The sequence below is a fragment of the Artemia sp. Qi Xiang Cuo genome, chromosome 4 (assembly GCF_049724085.1).
Source record: "Artemia sp. Qi Xiang Cuo chromosome 4, ASM4972408v1, whole genome shotgun sequence".
NCBI lineage: Eukaryota > Metazoa > Arthropoda > Branchiopoda > Anostraca > Artemiidae > Artemia > Artemia sp. Qi Xiang Cuo.
The window spans coordinates 11,815,293-11,830,081 of NC_142797.1; the positions used below are offsets into that span (position 1 = coordinate 11,815,293).

The following is a 14,789-nucleotide window of genomic DNA, read 5'->3' on the forward strand; positions in this document are numbered from 1 at the left end:
GGTGACTTTGGAAAAAAAGTGAGCGTACGAGGGGGTCTAGTTGCCATCCCATTTTTTGGTCACTTAAAAAGGGCACTAAAACTTTTAGTTTCTGTGCGAAAGAGCTCTCTTGTGACATTCCAGTACCACTGGGTCGATACAATAACCCCTGCAAAAAAAAAAAAAAAGCAACAAATGAACGCGTTTCCGTGATTTTTCTTCTGGAGAAAAATACTAAATTCCACATTTTTGCTGATAGGAGCTTGAAACCCCTGCAATAGGATTTTCTGATACGCTAGATCTGATGGCGTGATTTTCCTCATGGTTCTATGACTTTTAGGGGGTGTTTCCCCATTTTCTCGAAAATTCGAAAAAGTTTCTGAGGCTTGTAACTTTTGATGGGTAGGATTAAACTTGATGAAACGTATATATTTAAAATGAGCATAAAAGACAATTCTTTTGATGTATCTATTGGAATCAAAATTCCATTTTTTAGAGTTTCGGTTACTATTGAGCCGGGTCACTCCTTACTTACAGTTCGTCACAACGAACATTTGATTAGCTTTTGTACTCCTTAGAGATCCTCTAAAAACGTATTTTACAGGAGGTAAGGCAGACGCAACCTTGTCGCAAAAGACTGCTTCAGTACCCTGAACGAAAAAAATACAAACAATTAGGGTGACTTCTATGTCGTAGAGCTCAATACCACTGGTTAATTTTGTGATACATTTTGTAAGCTTAATATATTATTCTTCAAGCGTATCCGATATCATAAAGGGAGTCACTACAGCCTTACCTTTTTCAATGCTCTATTTATCCGTTTACAGAAAGTAAATTTTTAAGCCACTAAAAGGAAAGCAAGGTCTCATTGGTTCTTCGGTACGAAATATTCAGCCAGTAAGAAGAACGAACATTTTGGGGTCATAGGATTCCTTAGAAATAAACCATATATTTCTCTATGCTTTAACTAATATAACTACTTCAATGTAATCCAAGTTGAGACGGTATTACTTCCAATTAGCAAAGAAAAACAATATTTTCCTTCTTTATTTTCCTTTTTTTGTTATCAACACCTTCATCTGAGTCAGACTCCAGTCTAACTCCCAGGTTCCTGGGAGTCAGACTCCCAGGAACCTGATAGCGAGGGTATATTCAAAACTAACGTGTTATGAAATCGATTTTAACAAGAAAAAAATGTTGATGGTTTTTAACTTTTTAAAAGCACTTGAATAGCATTGCCAGATGGTTTTGCGTCTGGAGAATAAATGAATACAATCCCAGAGTGATTCGCTCCTTTGAGGCTGCTGCGAGGTTATCTCAATTTCTACACAGGCAATTTTTCTTATGTAAGTGTTGATTTTGTCTATGAATTAAATTAAAAATACAAGTTTTTTAAATGAAAGTAAGGAGCGATGTTAAAACTTAAAACGAAAAGAAATTATTCCGTATATGAAAGGGGATGTCCCCTCCTCAACGCCCCACTCTTTACGCTAAACTTTGACTTTTTCTCACGACTTTACTTTTAAAACAATAAAAAACTTTAGGTTAAAGAGCGGGGCGTTGAAGAGGGGACAGACCCTTTCATATACGGAATAATTTCTGTTCGTTTTAAGTTTTAATGTCGCTCCTTATTTTAAGTTAAAATGAAAACTTGTTTTTTTTATTGAATTTCTGAACGTTTTTGAATTAATGCAGGTTTTGATTTTGGCTCACCGTACATGAATAATTAAAACGAAATTTGCATATTAGTTTTACTTTTTTCTTAACTAATAATAACCTTATAATAACCTAAGTTGGATTTTTCTTCCATTTATTTAGGAATGACTCCTGAATAACAAAGGCTGTTAAATTAGAATAATAACCTCTTTTAAAAGTTAAAAATAACTTTAGCGTAAGATTGAGCTATTTAGGAGAGGCAACCCTCCTTATATACGTAATATTTTCTGTTCCTTTTAAGTTTTGTAATAATAATATAATGCAAAAACGTCAGCCAGAGCCTCTTAATGTTGCTTAATGTCTTTTAATGTTGTTCCTTGCGTTCAGTTGAAAAAACTTGTTTTTATTTTATTTTATGCTTCCCAATAACCAATACTATAAGTAAACAATGGGCAAAGTTCATAACTTGCAGATCTTCGCTCAGGAGCTCTGGGGGATTAAGTCATCCTCAAAGACATATCTATTAAATGTTCGACTATGCTGAACAAAATGGCTATCTCAAAACTTTGATCGGGTGACTTCGGAGAAAATGAGCGTGGGAGAAGCCTAGTTGCCTTCCAATTTTTTGGTCACTTAGAAAGGGCACAAGAACTTCTAATTTCCATTTTAATGATCCCTCTCACGATATTTTAGGACCATTGGATCGATAAGATCACCCCTGGAAAAAAAACAAATAAACTCGCATCCGTGATCTTTTTTCTGGCAAAAAATACAAAATTCCACATTTTTGCAGATAGGAGCTTTAAACTTCTACAGTAAGATTTTCTGATACGCTGAATTTGATGGTGTGATTTTCATCCTTTCGGCTTTTTATCCTGATTCCTAATATCCAGAGTAAATATGCCTGATTTTCAAAAAATCAAAGAGAGACACACACACAATGTGTATGTGTCTCTCTGTGTGCCTATCTGTGCCAGTGTGTGTATGTGTGATTACCTGCTTCGGTAACTCTCAGCCAATCACTAGTCTTCAGTTCCTAAAACAATTGTGTTTTGTGTATCGTTATATGACGGGTACCCGAAGCCTAAAACCGTAGTGCATATTTCTCACTCTATATTTAGTAGCCTATACTTCACTACAACTCTGTAAATATTTTCGACTAGTATATCGTGTTTTTCAGGAAAAGCTGTTAGTTTTGTTTTTGTAGGGGGGCAGGAAAGGGAATTCTGAGTTTTATGTTAGGAACAAAGGCTGAACATATTTATTTCTGGTCCTCACAAAAACTAGCACACTACGGTTTTTTATATATCAAATAAAAAAAAAGTTTTTTTTACTGAAAGTAAGGAGCAACATTAAAACTTGTAACGAATAGAAATTATTAAATATATGAAAGGGGCTGTTCCCTCCTCAATGCCTCTCTCTTGACGCTAAAGTTTCACTCTTTCTCACAACTCTATTTTTTTAAACAATAAAAAACTTTAGCTTAAAGAGCGAGACATTGAGGAGGGGATAGCCCCTTTAATATATGGAATAACTTCTGTTCGTTTTAAGTTTTAATGTCGCTCCTTGCTTTCAGTTTAAAAGAATGTTTTTTTAATTCAATTTCTGAACGTTTTTGAATTAATGCAGCTCTGATTTTGGCTCACCGTATATGAATAATCAAAACGAAATTAGCATGTTAATTTTACTTTTTTTTTGGCTAAATGGCTTTCTCGAAATTTTGTTCTGACGTAACTTTCGAATTAACTTATGTAACGAATTTCTATATTCGTATATTTTTATTACGTTAGGGGGTCCGCCCCCTAGTCAATACCTCGCTCTTTACGCTAAAGTTCAAATTTTATTCCAATTCTTTAAGAATGATCCCTTAATCACAAAGGCCGTTATTTAGAATAAATAGCTCTGATGAAAGTACAAAAAAAAAACAATAGCGTAAAGAGCGAGGTAATGACTAGGGGGCGAACAAAATCATATACACAATAATTTCTGTTCGTTTTAAGTTTTGATGTTGCTTCTGACTTTCAGTTGTAAAAATTGTCTTTTTATTTAATTTCTTATCATTTTTTTAAATAATACTGGGAAATCCAGTGCCCCCTTTATAGCAATGTCCCTTCCTCTATGAAAAGTTCCTCCATGGAAAGATCCTCCCACGTAACCTCCGATCCCCCCCCCCCCCCCAATTACTAGAAAGAATCCCCTCTGAAAACTTACGTATACTTCTCAATAACCAATACTATATGTAAACATTGGGCAAAGTTCATAACTTACAGATCTTCTCACGGGGACTGTGGGGGAATAAGTTATCCTCGAGGACATAACTATTTTATTTTTCGACCATACTGAGAAAAATGGCTATCTCAAAATTTTGATTGGGAGACTTTGGGAAAAAATGAGCCTGGGAGGGGGCCTAGTTGCCCTCTATTTTTTGTCACTTAAAAAGAACACTAGAACTTTTAATTTCCGTTCGAAAGAGCCCTCTCGCTATTCTTCTAGGACCACTGGGTTGATACGATTACCCCTGAGAAAAAAAAAAACAATCAAACAAATAAACACGCATCCGTGATGTTTCTTGTGGCAAAAAATACAAAATTCCACATTTTTGCAGAAAGGAGCATGAAACTTCTAAAGGTAGGGTTCTCTGATACACTGAATCTGATGGTGTGATTTTCATTAAAGTCTTATGACTTTTAGGGGGTCTTTTGCCCTTTTTTCTAAAATAAGGCAAATTTTGTCAGCTAACTCGCGTAACTTCTGATGGCTGAAACTAAACTTGATGGAACTTATATATTTGAAATCAGCATAAAAATTTTATTCTTTTGATGTAACTATTGGTTTCAAAATTCCGTTATGTAGAGCTTCGGTTACTATTGAGCCGGGCCGCTCTTTACTTACAGTTCGTTATGACGAACTGTTTGATATGAATGTCTTCTAATAGGCTCTGCTGCAACAAGGTAAATGCGCATTCACAATAAAATTTTACGATTAACAAGAATTAACTAGCACTGATTTTTGCCAATGGGATTTTCTTTGAATTTTCTGACTGGCTTAAATACTTTACAAACACTTCTTATTGGCTTAAATTAGCACTAGCTTAACTTCGGTATTAGTAAAACCCCACCGTGAACGGGCTTTAATTGGACAAATTTAGTTAACACGTCCCATAATTTACAAAGACTTAGCTAGGGAAAGAGGATGACCACTCACCTCTCTCCAATTTAACTAATAAAAATTGTACTGTATCTGTCTTATGGCTTAAAAAAAAAACTTCCGTTGAATGAGCTGGAAAGCTTAGTTTTTCGTAAAGCAATTATATTGTCACCAGTTTTATAGTTTTCCCTTTCCATAATTTAATGTGTGGGATACGTGGCAACAAGTCGCTGACAATATGATAAGATAAATTTTTGATTTTACCCCCCTTGGTTCCTTGTTCGTAATGTAGTTTTCTATTCATGGAATTTTCTTTTTAATTTAATTCATTACTTCACTGCTTTCCTCTTCTGTTGTATGGGAAAAATCTATCCCTGAAAAATCACGTGTGTGGAAATTGAGAAGACCTCCCAGAAGAAATCAAAGAAGAAAATCAGTTTAGGATTTCATACATGTTATCTTCCAATACAGGTTCAAGAATGAACGTATAGATTAACAGTAAAGTTACGCGAAGAAAGAAAGAAGTTGCAACTATTGCTGCAACCTAGTAAAAAGTAAACACCGCTCCATAGTGACCAAGAGTTAAAAATATTTTTTCAAAAAAGCTATCAAGGGAGACAAAATCGCCATTTGTCACAAGATCAGGAATGGTAACTATTATTTCTATCTATCTTTGTTGTACAAGCTTATTCCCCCCCCCCCTAAAAAAAAACGAGAACTTTGAAGAAGCCTGAAAGTCCTCGAAAATGGCATTGGACTGAATTGAAAAATGCACTATTGGAAATCACCATGGTTGAAAACTCCCCTCCTTGAGCAACAGGGAACTTTTTTTTGCAAAGAATCATTGATATGCTTATTTTTTTCTTCTTTTTTCTGTAGGGAGGATTGTATGGAACATGTGGTCGTATAATTAATGAAGAATGCTCATTTGAAATGAAATTGCCATATTTAGTAACCCTTTTGAGTAACAGTAGAGATCGTGTTCCAATAAAGCCATGTTTTCTGTTATTTTGTTCAACTCAGCACCAATCTTTGCCCAAAGAGGGTTAAAATACAAGAAAAATAAAATTTTAAGATAGCCAACCAATTTTTCATAGCCTAAAACCCAATACAGGTAGACCCCTTTGCCATGCCGATCAGGGAAGACCGGCAGCGGCGGGGCCAAAAACAGCACGCCGCGCCGCCATTAAGATGTCGGTGGCGCGCCGCCGACGCGATCAATGTTGACCACGAACATTAATGTTTCATCAATCTTTCTCAAATCACAGCTTAAATTTACAACAGATTCGAGCCTATTCATGAGCTCAAAACTTCACAAGTCGCTGGCTGGAAACTGGTCTTCTTCGTTATTCACCAAGAGAAGTAGAAATCTGGTAGAAACGAAATGGCTGTGGCATTTCAGAACCCTTGCATAATACGAGTAGTTGAAGTATGTATTAGCTATGTACTCTTAACATAAATAATTAACAAAATTAGTGTTTTTTTTCATCGAGCATTACTGCATACAAAGCTTCAAATACCGTATCACAAAATTCGTCAGTTATCTGGGTAAAAACTTTGAATATAAGTTTGAACTTAGAAGCTTAATTCTTTCATAATGCCCTTCGCCTATATCTGTTTTGTCACCTTTAAAACAGTTGAAATGGGCGACTTTGATATTGATTGTTTTTTTGTTTTTTTGCTCTTTTGGAATCCTTAGAAGCCTTCTTGTATTAAAAACTGGTTTTTAATAACAATTTAAAAAAAAATGTATTTCAAAGTTTTTTTTGGCTTCTTTATAGAATATATGTCATGTAGGCTAAGGCTGAACTGCTGCTTTTTTATTGCTTTTTGCTGCTCTTTTGGATATTATTCAGTTTTTCTTTTGGGGACTCATTCCAAATTATAAACTGATAAATACTTAATATCAGTGAAATTATAAACTGCATCTAAAATGAGTAAATTTATCAAATTGAAAAATACATGATGAACACTTCACATGAGAACGCTTCAATTACACTGAAACAAAAAACACTTAATGGTTTATTCGGTATGAAGAAAAATGAAGTGCAAGCTATTTTCTTAGGTAAAAAATGAAAAGCTCATCCGTTTTAAATGTAATTAAATGAAATAATATGCAGACTGAAGTGGCTCCAGGAAGATGTTGATATTTTCTTCCTATTTCGTCGCTTTTAATCCAAGCAAAATGTTAGGATACTTAGCGTCAGTTATTGAGTTTAAGCTTTGATTTCCAGCTCAAAAAAATTACCAAATTTAAGAGAGTCGCAACAATAAGTCACCTGTGGTCAAAATACTCAAAGACTCCTCTTTGATCCCCACCCAGGCTCAAAGCTTCTGCTATGGTAATTTCCATGGAAATCTCCAAGAGTTTCTTTTTAAAATAGCTTTCAAGCGTAGTTAGGGGTAATTAGTCTTTTTTGCTTTTCTTCAAAGCTTTGAAAAAGTGTTGTAACATTCCAAATGTTACATTTGTTATATTTGTGCATGTTTTTGGTAATCATTTGTGGGGTGATCGAATTTTTTAAACCACTGTAGATACGTAAGAACGTTGCAAAATCGAACGATCTAGTACCCTGAGGTCATAGACTGTCAAAAACTCCTTCTTGGACCTCCCAAATTGAAGGCTTTTATTATGACCTGGCCTTTTAATGTAACTTCGGCACTGGACCAAGGGCGCCATTGTCACTCGAGCACAACGTTAGGTGGGGATGTCGATATCGCTTTCGTCACGTTTTAGTGTGAATCTACCTGGTACTTATGAATGAATGTTTTCAAAGTAAACCCGTTTCACCAATAAGAAAAAAACGAGTTGGACGCATATGTCCCATTCCCTTTGGACGACAAAACCATGCGAGTGATGTATCAAGCATAACTCACGAAAATCTTGTTAATCTTGTCAACTTTTTGGCATCCCTGCTTTCAATAAAAAAAAACAAGGTATTATTACTTAAAAATAATAACTCCCTACGCCCCCCCCTCTGGATACCATCTTGATAGGATACCGTCTCTGCTTTAAATAAAAAAGTAATTAACTTATTGGCACCCCTGCTTCAAAAAAATGAGGTGTTATCATATAAGTATGATAGGTCACTACCCCCCCCCCCCTCTGGATACCACCATGATAGGATACAGTCTCTGCTTTAAATTTAAAAAAAATAACTTTTTGGGATCCCTGCTTTCAATAAAAAAAATCGAGACATTATCATTTAAATGTAATACCTCCCTACCCCCCCCCTCTGGATACCACTTTGATAGGATACCGTCTCAGCTTTCATTAGAAAAATAATTTACTTAATAATTAACTAGGTCACTATATGGTTCGAACAAACAGGCAAATTAACGTTAAACAGCTTAGTGTTCCTTGAAAAAAAATTGAGGGTATGAGTAAAGGGATACAAAGACAACAACAAAATGTCGAAATTATTCAGATATACCTCAAATTATTGGAAAACTGAGTCATAGATTGGCCGTAGCATTTAATAAGGTCCAAAGAATCTAATTAAAAGGGAGCACACACAAAAGCCAAATTAGGCCAGTAGCCTATGAGAAATCGCAAAATTCCAAAGATAATGAACAAGTCCTAATGCGGGGTCCTGGGTTTATCAAAATATTTCAATGGTTTCCCAGGGAATTTTATATTATTTTCTTCTGTCTCCACTTTAAATGAAACAAATAATTATGTTTCTGGCATCCCTGCTTTCAATAAAAACAAATTAGGTATTATCATTTAAAAATAATAGTCCCCTGTCCCACCCCCCTATAGGCAGTAAATTACAATTTACTTATGAATCATATTTTTTGGGTAACTTGCGTTTCAATCTTTAATTCCCCAACCTTTTACATAGCTTAGTCTATAGCATTTTGTCTCAATAGAAAGTTTTTTTTTGGGGGGGGGGAATGTTTCAGAAAGAAGATTGCATTTTCTATCCGGCGTTCAACAATTCTGTATTAAACATTAAGAAAATCTTATCTAAAAACAGCAAAAAAAAAAAAAATATGCAAATTTACAAATCAGCTTTAGAAATAATCTGTCTCCTGTCAATTTCAAAATCCAACCGAAGGCTGAAGCTGTATAGTAGTGAATGCGTTCTATAATTCTATTCAACTTGAAAATAAAATTCTTGACTACGAATGATGTGAGAAACAGCGATTGGGAAACTGCTGTCGAAATGATTTAAACTCATTTCATAAAGACGATACCTTTTTTTTTGTCAACATATGAAGAACTGTGTATATTGCAATATTTGCAAATGCATATTGCATCTGTCTAGCTTTTATGCAAAGTAACAAATAAGACGAAAATTAATGAACAAGAGAGTAGTGAAGAATTATGGTATGCCAAGTAATATTTGGCAGGGAAAGTCACTGGTGATAAATCGCTAGGTGTGGCACCATGATCGCGTGATTTTCGGAGAACCAAATTTTTTTCGGGTTGACGCATATATTTTCGAGGAAATACCCGAAAATTCTGGGATAGTGCAAGCCCTGCTTGATTTCTAATCAGGAAAATCGAAATACTAAACCACACGAGAAGGAAAAGCTCTGACTTTGCGGTTGACGCAATAAAGAATTGCTGCAAAACTAATTTGAAGTCGACCGAACGCCGCCGCCTCGGCCGGTGGCGGCGCGGCTGCGTCGCGCCGGCGTCGTTACGACAGTTCGGCGGCATTCTACCTGGCCTCTCGTCGGCGGCGTTCGGTCGATCCGCCTGCGCGGGGCCGGGGTCTAAATACAGGATGCTGTTGAGCATTCTTACAAACCAATTGGCAAATTGACATTTCCTATCATTCTGTGCCACTTCACAATTTTAAAACTTTTAACATTCCCAAAAAAATATTAAAAAACAGCGTGTAAGTGTAAATAGACCTAAACCGGGTGCAGGTTGCAAGAAGTCCACTATGGTACAGTGTAAATAGTATGATCCACTATTCAGGTGTAAATAGACCTAAGCTGGTTGCAGGTCGCAAGAAGGGCACTACGGTCCAGTGTAAATAGTATGGTCTAGTATTCAGGTGTAAATAGACCTAAGCTAGGTGCAGGGCGCAAGAAGGCCACTATGATCCGGTGTAAACAGTATGGTCCACTTTTCAGGTGTAAATAGACCTAAGCTGGGTGCCGGTCCCTAGAAGACCACTATGGTCCGGTGTAAATAGTATGGTTGACTATTCAGGTGTAAATAGACCTAAGCTGGGCGCTTGTTTTAAGCCACTATGGTCCGGTGCATTTAAAATTTACCTCAAATAAAAGAATAACTGGTTTTTTTTTGTTTCGTTTTGAATTTTCTTGAAGGTGTACCTTCAGAAGATTTTAAACAATCTTGTTATTTAGTTCTAACAATCCATCTTGAAGAGGGCTGTCACTTACTTCAAATACCAGTCAAGTAAGTGTTTAAGTAGTATCTTGAAGAACTTGTACTTATGCTTAGGTAAAAAACTTCTACTAGTACTTATTATTTGGTGTCGAAGCAAAATTTGCAAAATATTTTCTTATAGTAGGCTACATAAAGTGCCCAAGAAATAATTAAGTACTTCATGTTTTAAAAAGAAAATTATTAAACTGAAGACTGAAACTAAAAGACAATAAACAAAAGAAAATCCAGATTATTAAGAAAAAAAACTTGTTTAATCTAAATTTATTAAGAAAATGCATTGAGAAAACTTAACTTAATAGTTATAAATTTATATTTTTAATCAATTAAATATTATATGAATTTAATAACTTAAATTATTAAAAAATTAACTTAAACCTCTTTAAAACTAAAGAAAAGAAAATATAAAATATCAAATTGAAGATCAAATTACAGAAAATTAACAAAAATTAAATTGAAGAAGACTCTTAAATCGAAGGTTAAACTATTAGACCGGATATCAGCTTTCCAAAATATTTTTATTTCAGTGTTAGATTTAGTTCGTTTGTGGACACCAGGGATTTTTTTTATTTTCAGAAAAGAATTACTTCCATTTCCGTTTTTTTCTCAATGAGATACCATACAGGAAAGTGGTTTGTTGGGTTGGCCCTAAGACAGTAGCTGCACAGATTTAGAGCCTTACTAATACAAAATAGCAATAATATGTGTGGCAATGGATGGTAACATCTACTCGAAAGAAGTAGGACATGCATGTTTTTCTAGATAGAGGGGCAAACATGCCTTCCCAACAAACGAACATAAAAAATAAGGTAATGGGGAAAATAATAAATTAACAAACAATCATAAAAATGCCATTAATTCACGAGGAAGGGGTAGTCCCTATCATCGTGTTTGATTAATCAAAACGGACATTTCAAATGTCAGGGAAGCTAAAAAGCTACAATTGAATACGTTCAGCCAAGCATTATTTATAAATTTTTTAATAGTAAGTCAAATGCACCTATTTCATTTGTTTTGAATTCATTTCTCGAAAGTCATCAGTTTGCGCTAAAGAAAAGAAAATATTTTACGAATATTCTGCAAGGCAATGGAATGTGTTTTTTAATGTGTTTTAATGAAAATATTGCACTATGCGATCTTTTTCTTATTCAAAACACTAATTATTTAAATAACCTTCAGTCCATTAAAAGTTACCCTCGATATACCCCCCCCCCCAACCCAATAAAGCACTAATTACCACTAATTATCTGGCAAGGGTTTTGATTAGAAAGCCATAGATTTTGCCACCAGAATTGAATATTGATTTTGCATACATTTAGAATCATTTTCGACAGTATTGATAGGATTTTCCTATGCTTAGAACTGTTAAAGGTAGGCTTACCAAGACTTTTCGTTAGGATACTAGCTGATATGTATAGAAAGACATTTGGTATAGTTAAAGTTTTAGGGAAGGGATTATCGTCGCCGCTTGAAATTAGGAAAGGAGTAAAACACGGTAGTAGTATTTCGCCTAGGTTGTTGACGTTGTATATAAATTATATTTTTGACCATTATAAAAAGGTATGGGCACCTACGGTGTCACTACGGAGCATGACGTTATCTCTGTTGCTTTTTGCTGATGATGCGGTGTTAATATGCAAGTCACCAGAGAAGCTCCAAATCATATTGAGTATATTAGAAGAATATTTAGATAGAAACAAACTAGTGTTGAATATCAAAAAGACTGAGATTGTGGTTTTTAGTGGAATTCGTGTGAATAATGATGATCAAAAAGTAGAATTTTATTATAAAGGTGAAAAAGTAAAAGAGAGCGAAATTTTAAATATTTTGGAGTAACACTTTCAGCAAAAGGAAGATGGAAAGATCATGTAAAAGAGATGATTAAGAGAGGAAAAGCAGTTTCAGCTGCCATTTTACGTAATTCAAGGCTTTCAAGTATAAAAGATCTAAAAATGCATAAATATGTTTTTAATTCTAAATTTTTGCCTACTATCCATTTTGGAGCTGAACTCTGGGGGCATGACCCGGCACCACAATTGGAATCAATTCAGCTGCAACACTTTAAGAGATTAATTGGTCTTTTTTAAGAGATTAATTGGACAGATGATCCGGTACGGGCTAAAAGTTCTAAGTCTGCCAGAAGATAGGTTAGCAAAAGCAGCTTATGTGGAGATGCTACGGTCAAAACGTAAAAGATCAAATAAAAAATGTTTTAGATGGATTAGGATTATCATATATTTGGAATGAGGGGCTAGGACCCTCAGATCAGGGTGAGCCGTTTTTGGCTATGATTGTAGAAAGAATAAAAGACCAGGAAGTCCAAATGTGGACCCAGGCAGTTAAAACATCTGAAATACTGAAGTTTTATTCCCATGTAAAAGAGATATTTGGACTTGAATATTATTTTAAACTAGGATTACCGGGGGAGCCACTGAGAACTTGGTTTCGGATCCAAGCAAATTGCCTGCCACTAAAATCTTGAAAAAGAGAATTTAGAAGAAACAGGGTGACCCCAGATGTAGATGCAGACTACTCTTGCCCAAGATGTAACCTAGGTATTGAGGATGTGGCCCATATTCTCATGCCAGCAACTTTCTCTATTAAGGGAAAAGTTTTTTGAGGTGGTAAATTTATTTAGCTGGGGGAGTCTGAAAACGACTGGAGAAAGGTCAATCAGGCAGTTTAATAATTATGCAAATGAAGCGTTGACATCAATGAGTCGAACTTGATATTTATGTAATTTTTATTGCTGAGTGTATTTAAGAATACTGTTCTGTATGGCCTGTTTTTTGGCTTATAATAAATTATTATTATTATTCTATAATTTCTGTCGCTTAACTACAGGAAGTTCAATTTTCGTGGAATTTTAAAGATAAATTTTTCCAAGAAATACAAGATTAAGAATACGGAATTAAAATGGGAAGGGAAGAAGAGAGGAATACTAGCGTCATTGCTCGACATCAACAGAACTTGTCATCAACATCAATAGAAGCTTTTCGAAAGCTGTTTTCTACACTATTAGTCGTCACACAGACAAAAGTACCAGTGTCATCTTTGGTAATACCTTCTAACACATATCGATCAATATACGCATCATCGTCTGCTCTTGCAGAGGCTCGACCAGCTGGAATTACACGGTATCTCCATTTTCCAAACTAAAAACAGGATATCTTATAAAATCATGAAAACAATATATTAGTCATAATCTGTCATAGACGCATCGAAATATTTAATTGATATGCCTCCTTTTAAAGCAACTTATATTCACTTGCGTATAAAAAGCTCATATTGAATTGCTATGCCTCCCGAAACAACCCCTCCAATTCAGTTGTTACAGACATTCAATCTAGAAAAGCTATCCTTCCTCTGTTATCCGTCTGAAACAAAACACGTTCCTTTACCCTGATTAAAGGCAACGTTACCATTAACAGAAACACCAAAAAAAACCACCGTCCTTCAGTCCGTTACCTTAAGAATAGTTTTGAATCTAAGTTACCTTCCAATGCTTAAATAAAAAACAAGTTTTTTTAACTGAAAGTAATGGCGTTAAGGAGGGGACAGCCCCTCTCACATACGGAATAATTTCTGTTAGTTTTAAGTTTTAATGTCGCTCCTTACTTTCAGTTAAAAAAAAACACTTGTTTTTTAATTTAATTTCTGCACGTTTTTAAATTAATGCAGGTTTTGATTTCGGCTCACCGTACATGATTAATTAAACCGAAATTTGTATATTAATTTTCCTTTATTTGGCTAAATTGCTATATCGAAAGTCGTTTAATTTTATTTAGAAACTTTTTTATTAGTAATAAATGTACGTAACTTACGAATTAACTTACGTAACGAACTTCTATATTCGTATATTTTTATTACGTATATTAGGGGGGTTCTCCCCACTAGAAAATACCTCGTTCTTTACGCTTAAGTTCGTTTTTTCCCCAACTCTTTAAGAATGATCTTTTAAAAGGGCCGTTAATTAGAATAAATAGTTCTTATGAAAGTACTAAGAAAACTTTAGCGTAAAGAGCGAGGTTTTGACTAGGGGGCGAACCCAATCATCGTTTCAAGTTCTTATGTTGAAAAGTTTTCAGTTGAAACGTTTTTAAGTTGAAAACTTGTTTTTTTATTTAATTTCTGATGGTTTTCTTAAATAATGCTGGGAAATCAGGCACCCCCTTAATAGCAATGTCCCTTCTCCCATGAAAACAACCTCAATAGAAAGATCCTCACATGTAACCCCCATCCCCCCCACTACCAGAAAAAAATCCTCCCTGAAAACGTCTATATACTTCCCATAATAAGCAATGTGTTATGTAACATTGAGCAAAGCTCATAACTTGCAACCCTTCCTCCGGGGACTGTGGGGGATTAAGTCATCCTCAAAGACAGTTATTATATTTGTCGACCATGCTGAACAAAATAGGTATCTCAAAATTTTGATTGGGTAACTTTGGGAAGAAATGAGCGTGGGAGGGGGCCTTGTTGCCCTCGTTTTCTTTGGTAACTTAAAAAGAACACTAGAACACTACAACAGATCCTCAAAACGACTGTAAAAAGGACAATCAGGCAGTTATGTAAATATGTAAATGAAGCGTTGACATCAATGAGTGAAACTTGATATTTATGTTATTTTTCTTGTGGA

The 14,789-nt window shown here is 35.0% G+C and overlaps 1 long non-coding RNA gene across 1 annotated transcript in view; it reads right to left on the reverse strand.

The window, feature by feature from the left end:
* Nucleotides 1-13,047: 13,047 nt before the first annotated feature.
* LOC148952783 (uncharacterized) overlaps nt 13,048-14,789 on the reverse strand; it is a 65,145-nt gene continuing 63,403 nt past the window's right edge. Inside the window, exon 3 of the long non-coding RNA XR_016141609.1 lies at nt 13,048-13,305. This is a non-coding gene — a long non-coding RNA (uncharacterized LOC148952783). The remainder of the gene's footprint in view (nt 13,306-14,789) is intronic.